This window comes from Pseudophryne corroboree, chromosome 8, assembly GCF_028390025.1.
Source record: "Pseudophryne corroboree isolate aPseCor3 chromosome 8, aPseCor3.hap2, whole genome shotgun sequence".
In the NCBI taxonomy this organism is placed as follows: Eukaryota; Metazoa; Chordata; class Amphibia; order Anura; family Myobatrachidae; genus Pseudophryne; species Pseudophryne corroboree.
Window position 1 is genome coordinate 39,271,654 of NC_086451.1, and position 16,196 is coordinate 39,287,849.

Here is a 16,196-nt window from a genome sequence, read left to right on the forward strand (position 1 = left end):
GCACCGCAGACCACCGCCGCTGCTAAACAGGTAATCTAACCTGCTGCCTTTCTCTCTCCCTAGTCCCTACTGTATTCCCCTGCTGTCACTTTCCATATCCCTGCTGTCACTTTCCATGTCCCTGCTGTCACTCTCCCTGTCACTCTGTCACTCTATAATGTGAATTTCGGCTCATTCTCTGTGCTATAATGTGAATTTTGGCTCATTCTGTGTGCTATAATGTGAATTTCGGCTCATACCGTGTGGTGTAATGTGAATTTGGCTCATACCGTGTGCTATAATGTGAATTTCGGCTCATACTGTGTGGTGTAATGTGAATTTTGGCTCATACTGTGTGGTGTAATGTGAATTTCGGCTCATACCGTGTGGTGTAATGTGAATTTGGCTCATACTGTGTGGTGTAATGTGAATTTGGCTCATACTGTGTGGTGTAATATGAATGTGGTTCATACTGTGTGGTATAAATGTGAATTTCGGCTCATACTGTGAGGTATAATGTGAAAGGGGTCCTACTATTGTGGTGCATAATGTGTATAAGGGGTATATGGTGTGGTAAACTACACTGAAGGGCACGCCCCCTTTTGCGTGGCCACGCCCCATTGTCAGGAGTGCGCGCGCCTTCGGCGCGCACATAATTGCACCCTTCACTTTTCCATACCCCCACTTCAAAATTTCCACTTGGGTACTACTACTGTGGGCATTATTACTATTGTGTGGCCACGCCCCTTTTTTGAGACCACACCCCCTTTCTGCTGCGCGCGCCTACGGCGCGCGCAATACCTTTATTTCATGGGCGCCGTGGGGAGGGGGGTGAGTTCCACCACCTCTCTAGGACCACTTTAAGCACTGCAAATGTCAATAAGCCCCAGAGCAGTTAGTATGATCTACTGGTTGACGAAAATACACTGATACTTCTCAGGGCTTGCTCATGTATTGTGTTTTACAGGTGGTTCCATATAAGTGGCCACAAGATACTTTAATTAAAAATTAGAGATGAGCGGGTTCGGTTTCTTTGAATCCGAACCCGCACGAACTTCACTTTTTTTTTCACGGGTCCGAGCGACTCGGATCTTCCCGCCTTGCTCGGTTAACCCGAGCGCGCCCAAACGTCATCATGACGCTGTCGGATTCTCGCGAGACTCGGATTCTATATAAGGAGCCGCGCGTCGCCGCCATTTTCACACGTGCATTGAGATTGATAGGGAGAGGACGTGGCTGGCGTCCTCTCCATTTAGATTAGATTTAGAAGAGAGAGAGAGAGAGAGAGAGAGAGAGAGATTGCTGTGATACTGTAGATTAGAAGAGAGTGCAGACAGAGTTTAGTGACTGACGACCACAGTGACCAGTGACCACCAGAGACAGTGCAGTTGTTTGTTTTATTTAATATATCCGTTCTCTGCCTGAAAAAAACGATACACAGTCACACAGTGACTCAGTCTGTGTGCACTGCTCAGCCCAGTGTGCTGCACATCAATGTATTGTATATAAAGCTTATAATTGTGGGGGAGACTGGGGAGCACTGCAGGTTGTTATAGCAGGAGCCAGGAGTACATGATAAATAATATTATATTAAAATTAAACAGTGCACACTTTTGCTGCAGGAGTGCCACTGCCAGTGTGACTAGTGGTGACCAGTGCCTGACCACCAGTATATTAGTAGTATTGTATACTATCTCTTTATCAACCAGTCTATATTAGCAGCAGACACAGTACAGTGCGGTAGTTCACGGCTGTGGCTACCTCTGTGTCGGCACTCGGCAGGCAGTCCGTCCATCCATAATTGTATTATAATATATACCACCTAACCGTGGTTTTTTTTTCATTCTTTATACCGTCGTCATACTAGTTGTTACGAGTATACTACTATCTCTTTATCAACCAGTGTACAGTGCGGTAGTTCACGGCTGTGGCTACCTCTGTGTCGGCACTCGGCAGGCAGTCCGTCCAACCATAATTGTATTATATACCACCTAACCGTGGTTTTTTTTTCATTCTTTATACCGTCGTCATACTAGTTGTTACGAGTATACTACTATCTCTTTATCAACCAGTGTACAGTGCGGTAGTTCACGGCTGTGGCTACCTCTGTGTCGGCACTCGGCAGGCAGTCCGTCCATCCATAATTGTATTATAATATATACCACCTAACCGTGGTTTTTTTTTCATTCTTTATACCGTCGTCATACTAGTTGTTACGAGTATACTACTATCTCTTTATCAACCAGTGTACAGTGCGGTAGTTCACGGCTGTGGCTACCTCTGTGTCGGCACTCGGCAGGCAGTCCGTCCATCCATAATTGTATTATATACCACCTAACCGTGGTTTTTTTATACCACCTAACCGTGGCAGTCCGTCCATAATTGTATACTAGTATCCAATCCATCCATCTCCATTGTTTACCTGAGGTGCCTTTTAGTTCTGCCTATAAAATATGGAGAACAAAAAAGTTGAGGTTCCAAAATTAGGGAAAGATCAAGATCCACTTCCACCTCGTGCTGAAGCTGCGGCCACTAGTCATGGCCGAGACGATGAAATGCCAGCAACGTCGTCTGCCAAGGCCGATGCCCAATGTCATAGTACAGAGCATGTCAAATCCAAAACACCAAATATCAGAAAAAAAAGGACTCCAAAACCTAAAATAAAATTGTCGGAGGAGAAGCGTAAACTTGCCAATATGCCATTTACCACACGGAGTGGCAAGGAACGGCTGAGGCCCTGGCCTATGTTCATGGCTAGTGGTTCAGCTTCACATGAGGATGGAAGCACTCAGCCTCTCGCTAGAAAACTGAAAAGACTCAAGCTGGCAAAAGCACCGCAAAGAACTGTGCGTTCTTTGAAATCCCAAATCCACAAGGAGAGTCCAATTGTGTCGGTTGCGATGCCTGACCTTCCCAACACTGGACGTGAAGAGCATGCGCCTTCCACCATTTGCACGCCCCCTGCAAGTGCTGGAAGGAGCACTCGCAGTCCAGTTCCTGATAGTCAGATTGAAGATGTCAGTGTTGAAGTACACCAGGATGAGGAGGATATGGGTGTTGCTGGCGCTGGGGAGGAAATTGACCAGGAGGATTCTGATGGTGAGGTGGTTTGTTTAAGTCAGGCACCCGGGGAGACACCTGTTGTCCGTGGGAGGAATATGGCCGTTGACATGCCAGGTGAAAATACCAAAAAAATCAGCTCTTCGGTGTGGAGGTATTTCACCAGAAATGCGGACAACAGGTGTCAAGCCGTGTGTTCCCTTTGTCAAGCTGTAATAAGTAGGGGTAAGGACGTTAACCACCTCGGAACATCCTCCCTTATACGTCACCTGCAGCGCATTCATAATAAGTCAGTGACAAGTTCAAAAACTTTGGGTGACAGCGGAAGCAGTCCACTGACCAGTAAATCCCTTCCTCTTGTAACCAAGCTCACGCAAACCACCCCACCAACTCCCTCAGTGTCAATTTCCTCCTTCCCCAGGAATGCCAATAGTCCTGCAGGCCATGTCACTGGCAAGTCTGACGAGTCCTCTCCTGCCTGGGATTCCTCCGATGCATCCTTGCGTGTAACGCCTACTGCTGCTGGCGCTGCTGTTGTTGCCGCTGGGAGTCGATGGTCATCACAGAGGGGAAGTCGTAAGCCCACTTGTACTACTTCCAGTAAGCAATTGACTGTTCAACAGTCCTTTGCGAGGAAGATGAAATATCACAGCAGTCATCCTACTGCAAAGCGGATAACTGAGTCCTTGACAACTATGTTGGTGTTAGACGTGCGTCCGGTATCCGCCGTTAGTTCACAGGGAACTAGACAATTTATTGAGGCAGTGTGCCCCCGTTACCAAATACCATCTAGGTTCCACTTCTCTAGGCAGGCGATACCGAGAATGTACACGGACGTCAGAAAAAGACTCACCAGTCTCCTAAAAAATGCAGTTGTACCCAATGTCCACTTAACCACGGACATGTGGACAAGTGGAGCAGGGCAGGGTCAGGACTATATGACTGTGACAGCCCACTGGGTAGATGTATGGACTCCCGCCGCAAGAACAGCAGCGGCGGCACCAGTAGCAGCATCTCGCAAACGCCAACTCTTTCCTAGGCAGGCTACGCTTTGTATCACCGCTTTCCAGAATACGCACACAGCTGAAAACCTCTTACGGCAACTGAGGAAGATCATCGCAGAATGGCTTACCCCAATTGGACTCTCCTGTGGATTTGTGGCATCGGACAACGCCAGCAATATTGTGTGTGCATTAAATATGGGCAAATTCCAGCACGTCCCATGTTTTGCACATACCTTGAATTTGGTGGTGCAGAATTTTTTTAAAAACGACAGGGGCGTGCAAGAGATGCTGTCGGTGGCCAGAAAAATTGCGGGACACTTTCGGCGTACAGGCACCACGTACAGAAGACTGGAGCACCACCAAAAACTACTGAAACTGCCCTGCCATCATCTGAAGCAAGAAGTGGTAACGAGGTGGAATTCAACCCTCTATATGCTTCAGAGGTTGGAGGAGCAGCAAAAGGCCATTCAAGCCTATACAATTGAGCACGATATAGGAGATGGAATGCACCTGTCTCAAGTGCAGTGGAGAATGATTTCAACGTTGTGCAAGGTTCTGATGCCCTTTGAACTTGCCACACGTGAAGTCAGTTCAGACACTGCCAGCCTGAGTCAGGTCATTCCCCTCATCAGGCTTTTGCAGAAGAAGCTGGAGGCATTGAAGAAGGAGCTAAAAGGGAGCGATTCCGCTAGGCATGTGGGACTTGTGGATGCAGCCCTTAATTCGCTTAACAAGGATTCACGGGTGGTCAATCTGTTGAAATCAGAGCACTACATTTTTGCCACCGTGCTCGATCCTAGATTTAAAGCCTACCTTGGATCTCTCTTTCCGGCAGACACAGGTCTGCTGGGGTTGAAAGACCTGCTGGTGACAAAATTGTCAAGTCAAGCGGAACGCGACCTGTCAACATCTCCTCCTTCACATTCTCCCGCAACTGGGGGTGCGAGGAAAAGGCTCAGAATTCCGAGCCCACCCGCTGGCGGTGATGCAGGGCAGTCTGGAGCGACTGCTGATGCTGACATCTGGTCCGGACTGAAGGACCTGCCAACGATTACGGACATGTCGTCTACTGTCACTGCATATGATTCTCTCAACATTGATAGAATGGTGGAGGATTATATGAGTGACCGCATCCAAGTAGGCACGTCACACAGTCCGTACTTATACTGGCAGGAAAAAGAGGCAATTTGGAGGCCCTTGCACAAACTGGCTTTATTCTACCTAAGTTGCCCTCCCACAAGTGTGTACTCCGAAAGAGTGTTTAGTGCCGCCGCTCACCTTGTCAGCAATCGGCGTACGAGGTTACATCCAGAAAATGTGGAGAAGATGATGTTCATTAAAATGAATTATAATCAATTCCTCCGCGGAGACATTGACCAGCAGCAATTGCCTCCACAAAGTACACAGGGAGCTGAGATGGTGGATTCCAGTGGGGACGAATTGATAATCTGTGAGGAGGGGGATGTACACGGTGATATATCGGAGGGTGAAGATGAGGTGGACATCTTGCCTCTGTAGAGCCAGTTTGTGCAAGGAGAGATTAATTGCTTCTTTTTTGGGGGGGGTCCAAACCAACCCGTCATATCAGTCACAGTCGTGTGGCAGACCCTGTCACTGAAATGATGGGTTGGTTAAAGTGTGCATGTCCTGTTTTGTTTATACAACATAAGGGTGGGTGGGAGGGCCCAAGGATAATTCCATCTTGCACCTCTTTTTTCTTTTCTTTTTCTTTGCATCATGTGCTGATTGGGGAGGGTTTTTTGGAAGGGACATCCTGCGTGACACTGCAGTGCCACTCCTAGATGGGCCCGGTGTTTGTGTCGGCCACTAGGGTCGCTAATCTTACTCACACAGCTACCTCATTGCGCCTCTTTTTTTCTTTGCGTCATGTGCTGTTTGGGGAGGGTTTTTTGGAAGGGACATCCTGCGTGACACTGCAGTGCCACTCCTAGATGGGCCCGGTGTTTGTGTCGGCCACTAGGGTCGCTAATCTTACTCACACAGTCAGCTACCTCATTGCGCCTCTTTTTTTCTTTGCGTCATGTGCTGTTTGGGGAGGGTTTTTTGGAAGGGCCATCCTGCGTGACACTGCAGTGCCACTCCTAGATGGGCCCGGTGTTTGTGTCGGCCACTATGGTCGCTAATCTTACTCACACAGCTACCTCATTGCGCCTCTTTTTTTCTTTGCGTCATGTGCTGTTTGGGGAGGGTTTTTTGGAAGGGCCATCCTGCGTGACACTGCAGTGCCACTCCTAGATGGGCCCGGTGTTTGTGTCGGCCACTATGGTCGCTAATCTTACTCACACAGCTACCTCATTGCGCCTCTTTTTTTCTTTGCGTCATGTGCTGTTTGGGGAGGGTTTTTTGGAAGGGACATCCTGCGTGACACTGCAGTGCCACTCCTAGATGTGCCCGGTGTTTGTGTCGGCCACTAGGGTCGCTAATCTTACTCACACAGCTACCTCATTGCGCCTCTTTTTTTCTTTGCGTCATGTGCTGTTTGGGGAGGGTTTTTTGGAAGGGACATCCTGCGTGACACTGCAGTGCCACTCCTAGATGGGCCCGGTGTTTGTGTCGGCCACTAGGGTCGCTAATCTTACTCACACAGTCAGCTACCTCATTGCGCCTCTTTTTTTCTTTGCGTCATGTGCTGTTTGGGGAGGGTTTTTTGGAAGGGCCATCCTGCATGACACTGCAGTGCCACTCCTAGATGGGCCCGGTGTTTGTGTCGGCCACTATGGTCGCTAATCTTACTCACACAGCTACCTCATTGCGCCTCTTTTTTTCTTTGCGTCATGTGCTGTTTGGGGAGGGTTTTTTGGAAGGGCCATCCTGCGTGACACTGCAGTGCCACTCCTAGATGGGCCCGGTGTTTGTGTCGGCCACTAGGGTCGCTAATCTTACTCACACAGCTACCTCATTGCGCCTCTTTTTTTCTTTGCGTCATGTGCTGTTTGGGGAGGGTTTTTTGGAAGGGACATCCTGCGTGACACTGCAGTGCCACTCCTAGATGGGCCCGGTGTTTGTGTCGGCCACTAGGGTCGCTTATCTTACTCACACAGCGACCTCGGTGCAAATTTTAGGACTAAAAATAATATTGTGAGGTGTGAGGTATTCAGAATAGACTGAAAATGAGTGTAAATTATGGTTTTTGAGGTTAATAATACTTTGGGATCAAAATGACCCCCAAATTCTATGATTTAAGCTGTTTTTTAGTGTTTTTGGAAAAAAACACCCGAATCCAAAACACACCCGAATCCGACAAAAAAAATTCGGTGAGGTTTTGCCAAAACGCGTTCGAACCCAAAACACGGCCGCGGAACCGAACCCAAAACCAAAACACAAAACCCGAAAAATTTCAGGCGCTCATCTCTATTAAAAATACATGTTCCCATAGGAATCCTTGAGCCCTGTAAACAATACAGGGAAATTGCACTGATGATTCCATTTGAATGTATATATCTCTCCTTTCTCCACCCCAACCCCCAAGAATATTACAGCTACATAATGTGGGTAAGGTGTAATCAGGGAGATTACTGTTATTTCAGGGAATCTCCTAGACCAGTGGTTCTCAAACTCGGTCCTCAGGACCCCACACAGTGCATGTTTTGCAGGTAACCCAGCAAGTGCACAGGTGTTTTAATTACTCACTGATACATTTTAAAAGGTCCACAGGTGGAGCTAATTATTTCACTTGTGATTTTGTGAGGAGACCTGCAAAACATGCACCGTGTGGGGTCCTGGGGACCGAGTTTGAGAACCTGTGTCCTAGACCAGTGGTTCTCAAACTCAGTCCTCAGGACCCCACACAGTGCATGTTTTGTAGGTAACCCAGCAAGTACACAGCTGTATTAATTACTCACTGACACATTTTAAAAGGTCCACAGGTGGAGCTAATTATTTCACTTGTGATTCTGTGAGGAGACCTGCAAAACATGCACTGTGTGGGGTCCTGATGACCAAGTTTGAGAACCCGTGTCCTAGACAATCAGGGAGATTTGGCAAGTATGCAGACAGGGATGTCCATGCTTCCTTTCTCGCCTAAACTCCCCTTAGAGGTTTCCATCAATGATTGGCAACCATCGATGGTCTGGTGAGTGTTTTCACCACTGATGGGAGGTCACATCAGTGGCTGATCCCCGATGGTGAGCACAGACCCCTCTATGCACATGCGCAGCCCATAGCCTAACCATCGATGGATTGGTGTATCTATAATGGGTATAAGATGTGCAGTGTAAACGGGCCCCTGGATCCAGGGGGCAGGGTCGGCTTTACTATTAGGTAGCTGCCTAGAGTGCCGGGATCTGGGTCTGCCTATCAAAAAATGAAGGATGTCTCCGAGAGTAGCATTCCTGTTGAACTTAATGCTTAATGCAGATGATAGTTGTTGAACTTCTAAAATGCCACCTGAGGGGCTTTAAGTGGGTATTGATGGCAGGTTTGTAGGTTGAAGTTTTGTCTAGGGTGCCAAGAGTACTTGCACCAGCCCTGCCAGGGGGGCCCACACTGCACACCTTGCACCCATAAAATTTTACTTACCCCTGGGGATGGCCGTCAGTGGATTACCCATCGATGGTCACCATCAATGGTACCATATACTGGTAACCTCGATGGTGGGAAACCATCTGCAAGGGAACCATTGATGGTTTCACCCACCAATGGTCAGCCATGTTTTACTATTCAATGTGCTGCGGGCCAATCAGAGCCCGGAACAGAGCTTCATGGGAGTGTCAGGGGTGGGGCTAAGCTTGTGTCCCGACACTTTGAACAAAAAAAATTAGATGACTGTGCATCATCTGTGGCGGGGAACCAGCTGGTTCTCCCCCGTCGATGAAAAAACGATTCTGCATTGGCCACAACCATTGATAATTTTGACTCATCGATGGTCAATGGCCATCCTTACCCTCCCCTCCAGAGTCCCACAGCAATCTGCTCTGTAGTCCGCAATGACCATACAAATGTCGCGGTGGCCATTTTCCCGGAGACCTGTGCATACACAACAAAGATGTCCACAGGAACAAGGCATGGGCTCCATGTTCCCGGAGACCTGTGCATGCCCCAGTAGACTCTGACACAAAACCAGACTCTGCAGTGTTGCCAGAGAGGAGGAGGCCCTCATGGAGCCTACACATGAGCCCTCCCCTCTCTTAAAACACCCCTGCTTCAATGACTAATTACTAATGGTGAAAAATTATCGACTGTCACTTAGTGATGAGCGGGTTCGGTTTCTCGGAAACCGAACCCCCCGGAACTTCAACCTTTTTACACGGGTCCGAGCCGTGCTCGGATTCTCCCGTGTGGCTCAGGTAAACCGAGCGCGGCCGAACGTCATCATCCCGCTGTCGGATTCTCGCGAGACTCGGATTCTATATAAGCAGCCGCGCGTCGCCGCCATTTTCACACGTGCATTGAGATTGATAGGGAGAGGACGTGGCTGGCGTCCTCTCCGTTATAGTAGAAAAGAGTGACTTAGTTATAATTGTGGGGAGGATTGGGGACGGGGAGCAGCTGTTAGGGAGTACAGTGCAGGGTTTTGATTATAATACCACCAGTGAGTTTAATCCGTTGTTTCTCTGCCTGGAAAAAATGCTCCACCATATCTGTGCTCAGTGTGCTGCACTGCTGCATGATATATCTGTGCTGAGTGTGCTCACACTGTCTAATTGTGGGGACTGGGGAGCAGTTATAGCAGGAGTACAGTGCACAGTTTTGCTGACAGTGACCACCAGTCCAGTATACGTTTGTCTGCCTGAAAAACACTCCTGTGGTGGCTTTTTTTTCTTCATACTAGTTTAGCAGTCTGCTGACAGTGTCCACCAGGTCCGTTATTATTATACAGTATATTATATATAGCAGTACGGTAGGCCACGGCTGTACCTACCTCTGTGTCGTCAGTGCACTCGTCCTCCATAAGTAATATAATACTATACTATCCATCCATCTACATTGTATAACTGTGGTGGCTTTTTTTTTCTTCATACTAGTTTAGCAGTCTGCTGACAGTGTCCACCAGGTCCGTTATTATTATACAGTATATTATATATATATATAGCAGTACGGTAGGCCACGGCTGTACCTACCTCTGTGTCGTCAGTGCACTCGTCCTCCATAAGTAATATAATACTATACTATCCATCCATCTACATTGTATACCTGTGGTGGCTTTTTTTTTCTTCATACTAGTTTAGCAGTCTGCTGACAGTGTCCACCAGGTCCGTTATTATTATACAGTATATTATATATATATATATAGCAGTACGGAAGGCCACGGCTGTACCTACCTCTGTGTCGTCAGTGCACTCGTCCTCCATAAGTAATATAATACTATACTATCCATCCATCTACATTGTATACCTGTGGTGGCTTTTAGTTGTGCGCATTAAAATATGGAGAACAAATGTGGAGGTTAAAAAAATAGGGAAAGATCAAGATCCACTTCCACCTCGTGCTGAAGCTGCTGCCACTAGTCATGGCCGAGACGATGAAATGCCATCAACGTCGTCTGCCAAGGCCGATGCCCAATGTCATAGTACAGAGCATGTAAAATCCAAAACACAAAAGATCAGTAAAAAAATGACCCAAAAATCAAAATTAAAAGTGTCTGAGGAGAAGCGTAAACTTGCCAATATGCCATTTACGACACGGAGTGGCAAGGAACGGCTGAGGCCCTGGCCTATGTTCATGGCTAGTGGTTCAGCTTCACATGAGGATGGAAGCACTCATCCTCTCGCTAGAAAAAAGAAAAGACTTAAGCTGGCAAAAGCACAGCAAAGAACTGTGCGTTCTTCGAAATCACAAATCCACAAGTCCAATTGTGTCGGTTGCGATGCCTGACCTTCCCAACACTGGACGGGAAGAGCTTGCGCCTTCCACCATTTTACGCCCCCTGCAAGTGCTGGAAGGAGCACCCGCAGTCCAGTTCCTGATAGTCAAATTGAAGATGTCAGTGTTGAAGTACACCAGGATGAGGATATGGGTGTTGCTGGCGCTGGGGAGGAAATTGACAAGGAGGATTCTGATGGTGAGGTGGTTTGTTTAAGTCAGGCACCCAGGGAGACACCTGTTGTCCGTGGGAGGAATATGGCCATTGACATGCCTGGTCAAAATACAAAAAAAATCAGCTCTTCGGTGTGGAATTATTTCAATACAAATGCGGACAACAGGTGTCAATCCGTGTGTTGCCCTTGTCAAGCTGTAATAAGTAGGGGTAAGGACGTTAACCACCTCGGAACATCCTCCCTTATACGTCACCTGCAGCGCATTCATCATAAGTCAGTGACAAGTTCAAAAACTTTGGGCGACAGCGGAAGCAGTCCACTGACCAGTAAATCCCTTCCTCTTGTAACCAAGCTCACGCAAACCACCCCACCAACTCCCTCAGTGTCAATTTCCTCCTTCCCCAGGAAAGCCAATAGTCCTGCAGGCCATGTCACTGGCAAGTCTGACGAGTCCTCTCCTGCCTTGGATTCCTCCGATGCATCCTTGAGTGTAACGCCTACTGCTGCTGGCGCTGCTGTTGTTGCTGCTGGGAGTCGATGGTCATCCCAGAGGGGAAGTCGGAAGACCACTAGTACTACTTCCAGTAAGCAATTGACTGTCCAACAGTCCTTTGCGAGGAAGATGAAATATCACAGCAGTCATCCTGCTGCAAAGCGGATAACTGAGGCCTTGGCAGCCTGGGCGGTGAGAAACGTGGTTCCGGTATCCATCGTTACTTCAGAGCCAACTATAGACTTGATTGAGGTACTGTGTCCCCGGTACCAAATACCATCTAGGTTCCATTTCTCTAGGCAGGCGATACCGAAAATGTACACAGACCTCAGAAAAAGAGTCACCAGTGTCCTAAAAAATGCAGTTGTACCGAATGTCCACTTAACCACGGACATGTGGACAAGTGGAGCAGGGCAGACTCAGGACTACATGACTGTGACAGCCCACTGGGTAGATGTATTGCCTCCCGCTGCAAGAACAGCAGCGGCGGCACCAGTAGCAGCATCTCGCAAACGCCAACTCGTTCCTAGGCAGGCTACGCTTTGTATCACCGCTTTCCAGAATACGCACACAGCTGAAAACCTCTTACAGCAACTGAGGAAGATCATCGCAGAATGGCTTACCCCAATTGGACTCTCCTGGGGATTTGTGGCATCGGACAACGCCAGCAATATTGTGCGTGCACTACATCTGGGCAAATTCCAGCACGTCCCATGTTTTGCACATACCTTGAATTTGGTGGTGCAGAATTATTTAAAAAATGACAGGGGCGTGCAAGAGATGATGTCGGTGGCCAGAAGAATTGCGGGCCACTTTCGGCGTACAGGCACCGCGTACAGAAGACTGGAGCACCACCAAAAACACCTGAACCTGCCCTGCCATCATCTGAAGCAAGAGGTGGTGACGAGGTGGAATCCAACCCTCTATATGCTTCAGAGGATGGAGGAGCAGCAAAAGGCCATTCAAGCCTATACATCTGGCCACGATATAGGCAAAGGAGGTGGAATGCACCTGTCTCAAGCGCAGTGGAGAATGATTTCAACGTTGTGCAAGGTTCTGCAACCTTTTGAACTTGCCACACGTGAAGTCAGTTCAGACACTGCCAGCCTGAGTCAGGTCATTCCCCTCATCAGGCTTTTGCAGAAGAAGCTGGAGGCATTGAAGGAGGAGCTAAAACAGAGCGATTATGCTAGGCATGTGGGACTTGTGGATGGAGCCCTTCATTCGCTTAACCAGAATTCACGATTGGTCAATCTGTTGAAATCAGAGCACTACATTTTGGCCACCGTGCTCGATCCTAGATTTAAAACCTACATTGTATCTCTCTTTCCGGCAGACACAAGTCTGCAGGGGTTCAAAGACCTGCTGTTGAGAAAATTGTCAAGTCAAGCGGAACGTGACCCGTCAACAGCTCCTCCTTCACATTCTCCCGCAACTGGGGGTGCGAGGAAAAGGCTAAGAATTCCGAGCCCACCCGCTGGCGGTGATGCAGGGCAGTCTGGAGCGAGTGCTGACATCTGGTCCGGACTGAAGGACCTGCCAACGATTACTGACATGTCGTCTACTGTCACTGCATATGATTCTCTCACCATTGAAAGAATGGTGGAGGATTATATGAGTGACCGCATCCAAGTAGGCACGTACGTATACTGGCAGGAAAAAGAGGCAATTTGGAGGCCCTTGCAGAAACTGGCTTTATTCTACCTAAATTGCCCTCCCTCCAGTGTGTACTCCGAAAGAGTGTTTAGTGCCGCCGCTCACCTTGTCAGCAATCGGCGTACGAGGTTACTTCCAGAAAATGTGGAGAAGATGATGTTCATTAAAATGAATTATAATCAATTCCTCCGTGGAGACATTCACCAGCAGCAATTGCCTCCAGAAAGTGCACGGGGACCTGAGATGGTGGATTTCAGCAGTGGGGATGAATTAATAATCTGTGAGGAGGGGGATGTACACAGTGAAAGGGGTGATGAATCGGACGATGATGATGAGGTGGACATCTTGCCTCTGTAGAGCCAATTTGTGCAAGGAGAGATTGATTGCTTCTTTTTTGGTGGGGGCCCAAACCAACCAGTCATTTCAGTCACAGTCGTGTGGCAGACCCTGTCGCTGAAATGATGGGTTCGTTAAAGTGTGCATGTCCTGTTTATACAACATAAGGGTGGGTGGGAGGGCCCAAGGACAACTCCATCTTGGACCTCTTTTTTCTTTCATTTTTCTTTGCGTCATGTGCTGTTTGGGGAGTATTTTTTTGAAGGGCCATCCTGCGTGACACTGCAGTGCCACTCCTAGATGGGCCAGGTGTTTGTGTCGGCCACTAGGGTCGCTTAGCTTAGTCACACAGCTACCTCATTGCGCCTCTTTTTTTCTTTGCGTCATGTGCTGTTTGGGTAGTATTTTTTTGAAGGGCCATCCTGCGTGACACTGCAGTGCCACTCCTAGATGGGCCAGGTGTTTGTGTCGGCCACTTGGGTCGCTGAGCTTAGTCACACAGCTACCTCATTGCACCTCTTTTTTTCTTTGCGTCATGTGCTGTTTGGGGAGTATTTTTTTGAAGGGCCATCCTGCGTGACACTGCAGTGCCACTCCTAGATGGGCCAGGTGTTTGTGTCGGCCACTAGGGTCGCTTAGCTTAGTCACACAGCTACCTCATTGCGCCTCTTTTTTTCTTTGCGTCATGTGCTGTTTGGGGAGTATTTTTTTGAAGGGCCATCCTGCGTGACACTGCAGTGCCACTCCTAGATGGGCCAGGTGTTTGTGTCGGCCACTAGGGTCGCTTAGCTTAGTCACACAGCTACCTCATTGCGCCACTTTTTTTCTTTGCGTCATGTGCTGTTTGGGGAGTATTTTTTGAAGGGCCATCCTGCGTGACACTGCAGTGCCACTCCTAGATGGACCAGGTGTTTGTGTCGGCCACTAGGGTCGCTTAGCTTAGTCACACAGCTACCTCATTGCGCCTCTTTATTTCTTGGCGTCATGTGCTGTTTGGGGAGTATTTTTTTGAAGGGCCATCCTGCGTGACACTGCAGTGCCACTCCTAGATGGGCCAGGTGTTTGTGCCGGCCACTAGGGTCGCTTAGCTTAGTCACACAGCGACCTTGGTGTGCTTCTTTTTTTCTTTGCATCATGTGCTGTTTGGGGACAATTTTTTGGAAGTGCCATCCTGCCTGACACTGCAGTGCCACTCCTAGATGGGCCAGGTGTTTGTGTCGGCCACTTGTGTCGCTTAGCTTAGCCATCCAGCGACCTCGGTGCAAATTTTAGGACTAAAAATAATATTGTGAGGTGTGAGGTGTTCAGAATAGACTGGAAATGAGTGTAAATTATGGTTATTGAGGTTAATAATACTATGGGATCAAAATGACCCCCAAATTCTATGATTTAAGCTGTTTTTTAGGGTTTTTTGAAAAAAACACCCGAATCCAAAACACACCCGAATCCGACAAAAAAAAATTCGGTGAGGTTTTGCCAAAACGCGTTCGAACCCAAAACACGGCCGCGGAACCGAACCCAAAACCAAACCACAAAACCCGAAAAATTTCCGGTGCACATCATTATGTCACTGTAGCTCAGCTTCTAGCCAGTCAGAGGGGAGTAGATAGAGCAGGATAGTGAAGAAGCGATGGGTGGGGGTGGGCCAAGCATTCTCAAGCAGGATTTCCAGGGAGAAACATCCTACAGCAGCTACACAAGCCTTTCAGCAGCAGTACACTGAGGATAAGCCCACAGGCGCTACACAGATTACAAACTCACAGTGCCAGCACGCAGGTCGTCTCTGACCATCAAGATTGGGAGATGCTGCCAGCTCAAGGTAGGCACCATATGTCTCCGCTAATGATGGGACGGGTTTAGTATGTGGGAGAAAGTGTGGAAATGTTGCTAAGTTAAGGTTTGCAAACTCGAGTCTATGAAATCACATGAATGCGTTCCCTGGAGAAATGTTGATGACAGATAACAATCTATGGTTGTCCCAGCGAGGTCGCTGTTAGGAGGGTTGTTAGTAGCCATAAGGAAAGCACTGGCGATATCAAATGGCTGATTTTTGCTATTTTAGCATTATAAAATGGTAGAAACTGTTTCTAATCAAATTAAAGTATCTGGGCTACTGTATATACAGGTTGAGCATCCCTTATCCAAAATGCTTGGGACCAGAAGTATTTTGGATATCAGATTTTTCCGTATTTTGGAATAATTGCATCCCATAATGAGATATCATGGCGATGGGACCTAAGTCTTAGCACACAATTCATTTATGATTCATATACACCTTATACACACAGCCTGAAGGTCATTAATACAATATTTTTAATACCTGTGTGTATTAAACAAAGTTTGTGTACATTGAACCATCAGAAAACAAATGTTTCACTTTCTCTCACTCAAAAATTCCGTATTTCGGAGTATTTGGATATGGGATACTTAGCTTGTATATCTATATATAGTTATTTTACTGTGTTTATATTAAAGAGTAAAAAGTTTAGGGGTATATTCATGAAGCAGTGAAAAGAGCTGAGAAGTGAGCGAGTGGAGAAGTTGCCCATGGCAACCAATCAGCTGTTCTATATTATTTTATAGTATGCAAATTATAAATGTTACATCAATGCTAATTGGTTGCCATGGGAAACTTCTCCACTAGCTCACGTCTCCACACTTTTCACTGCT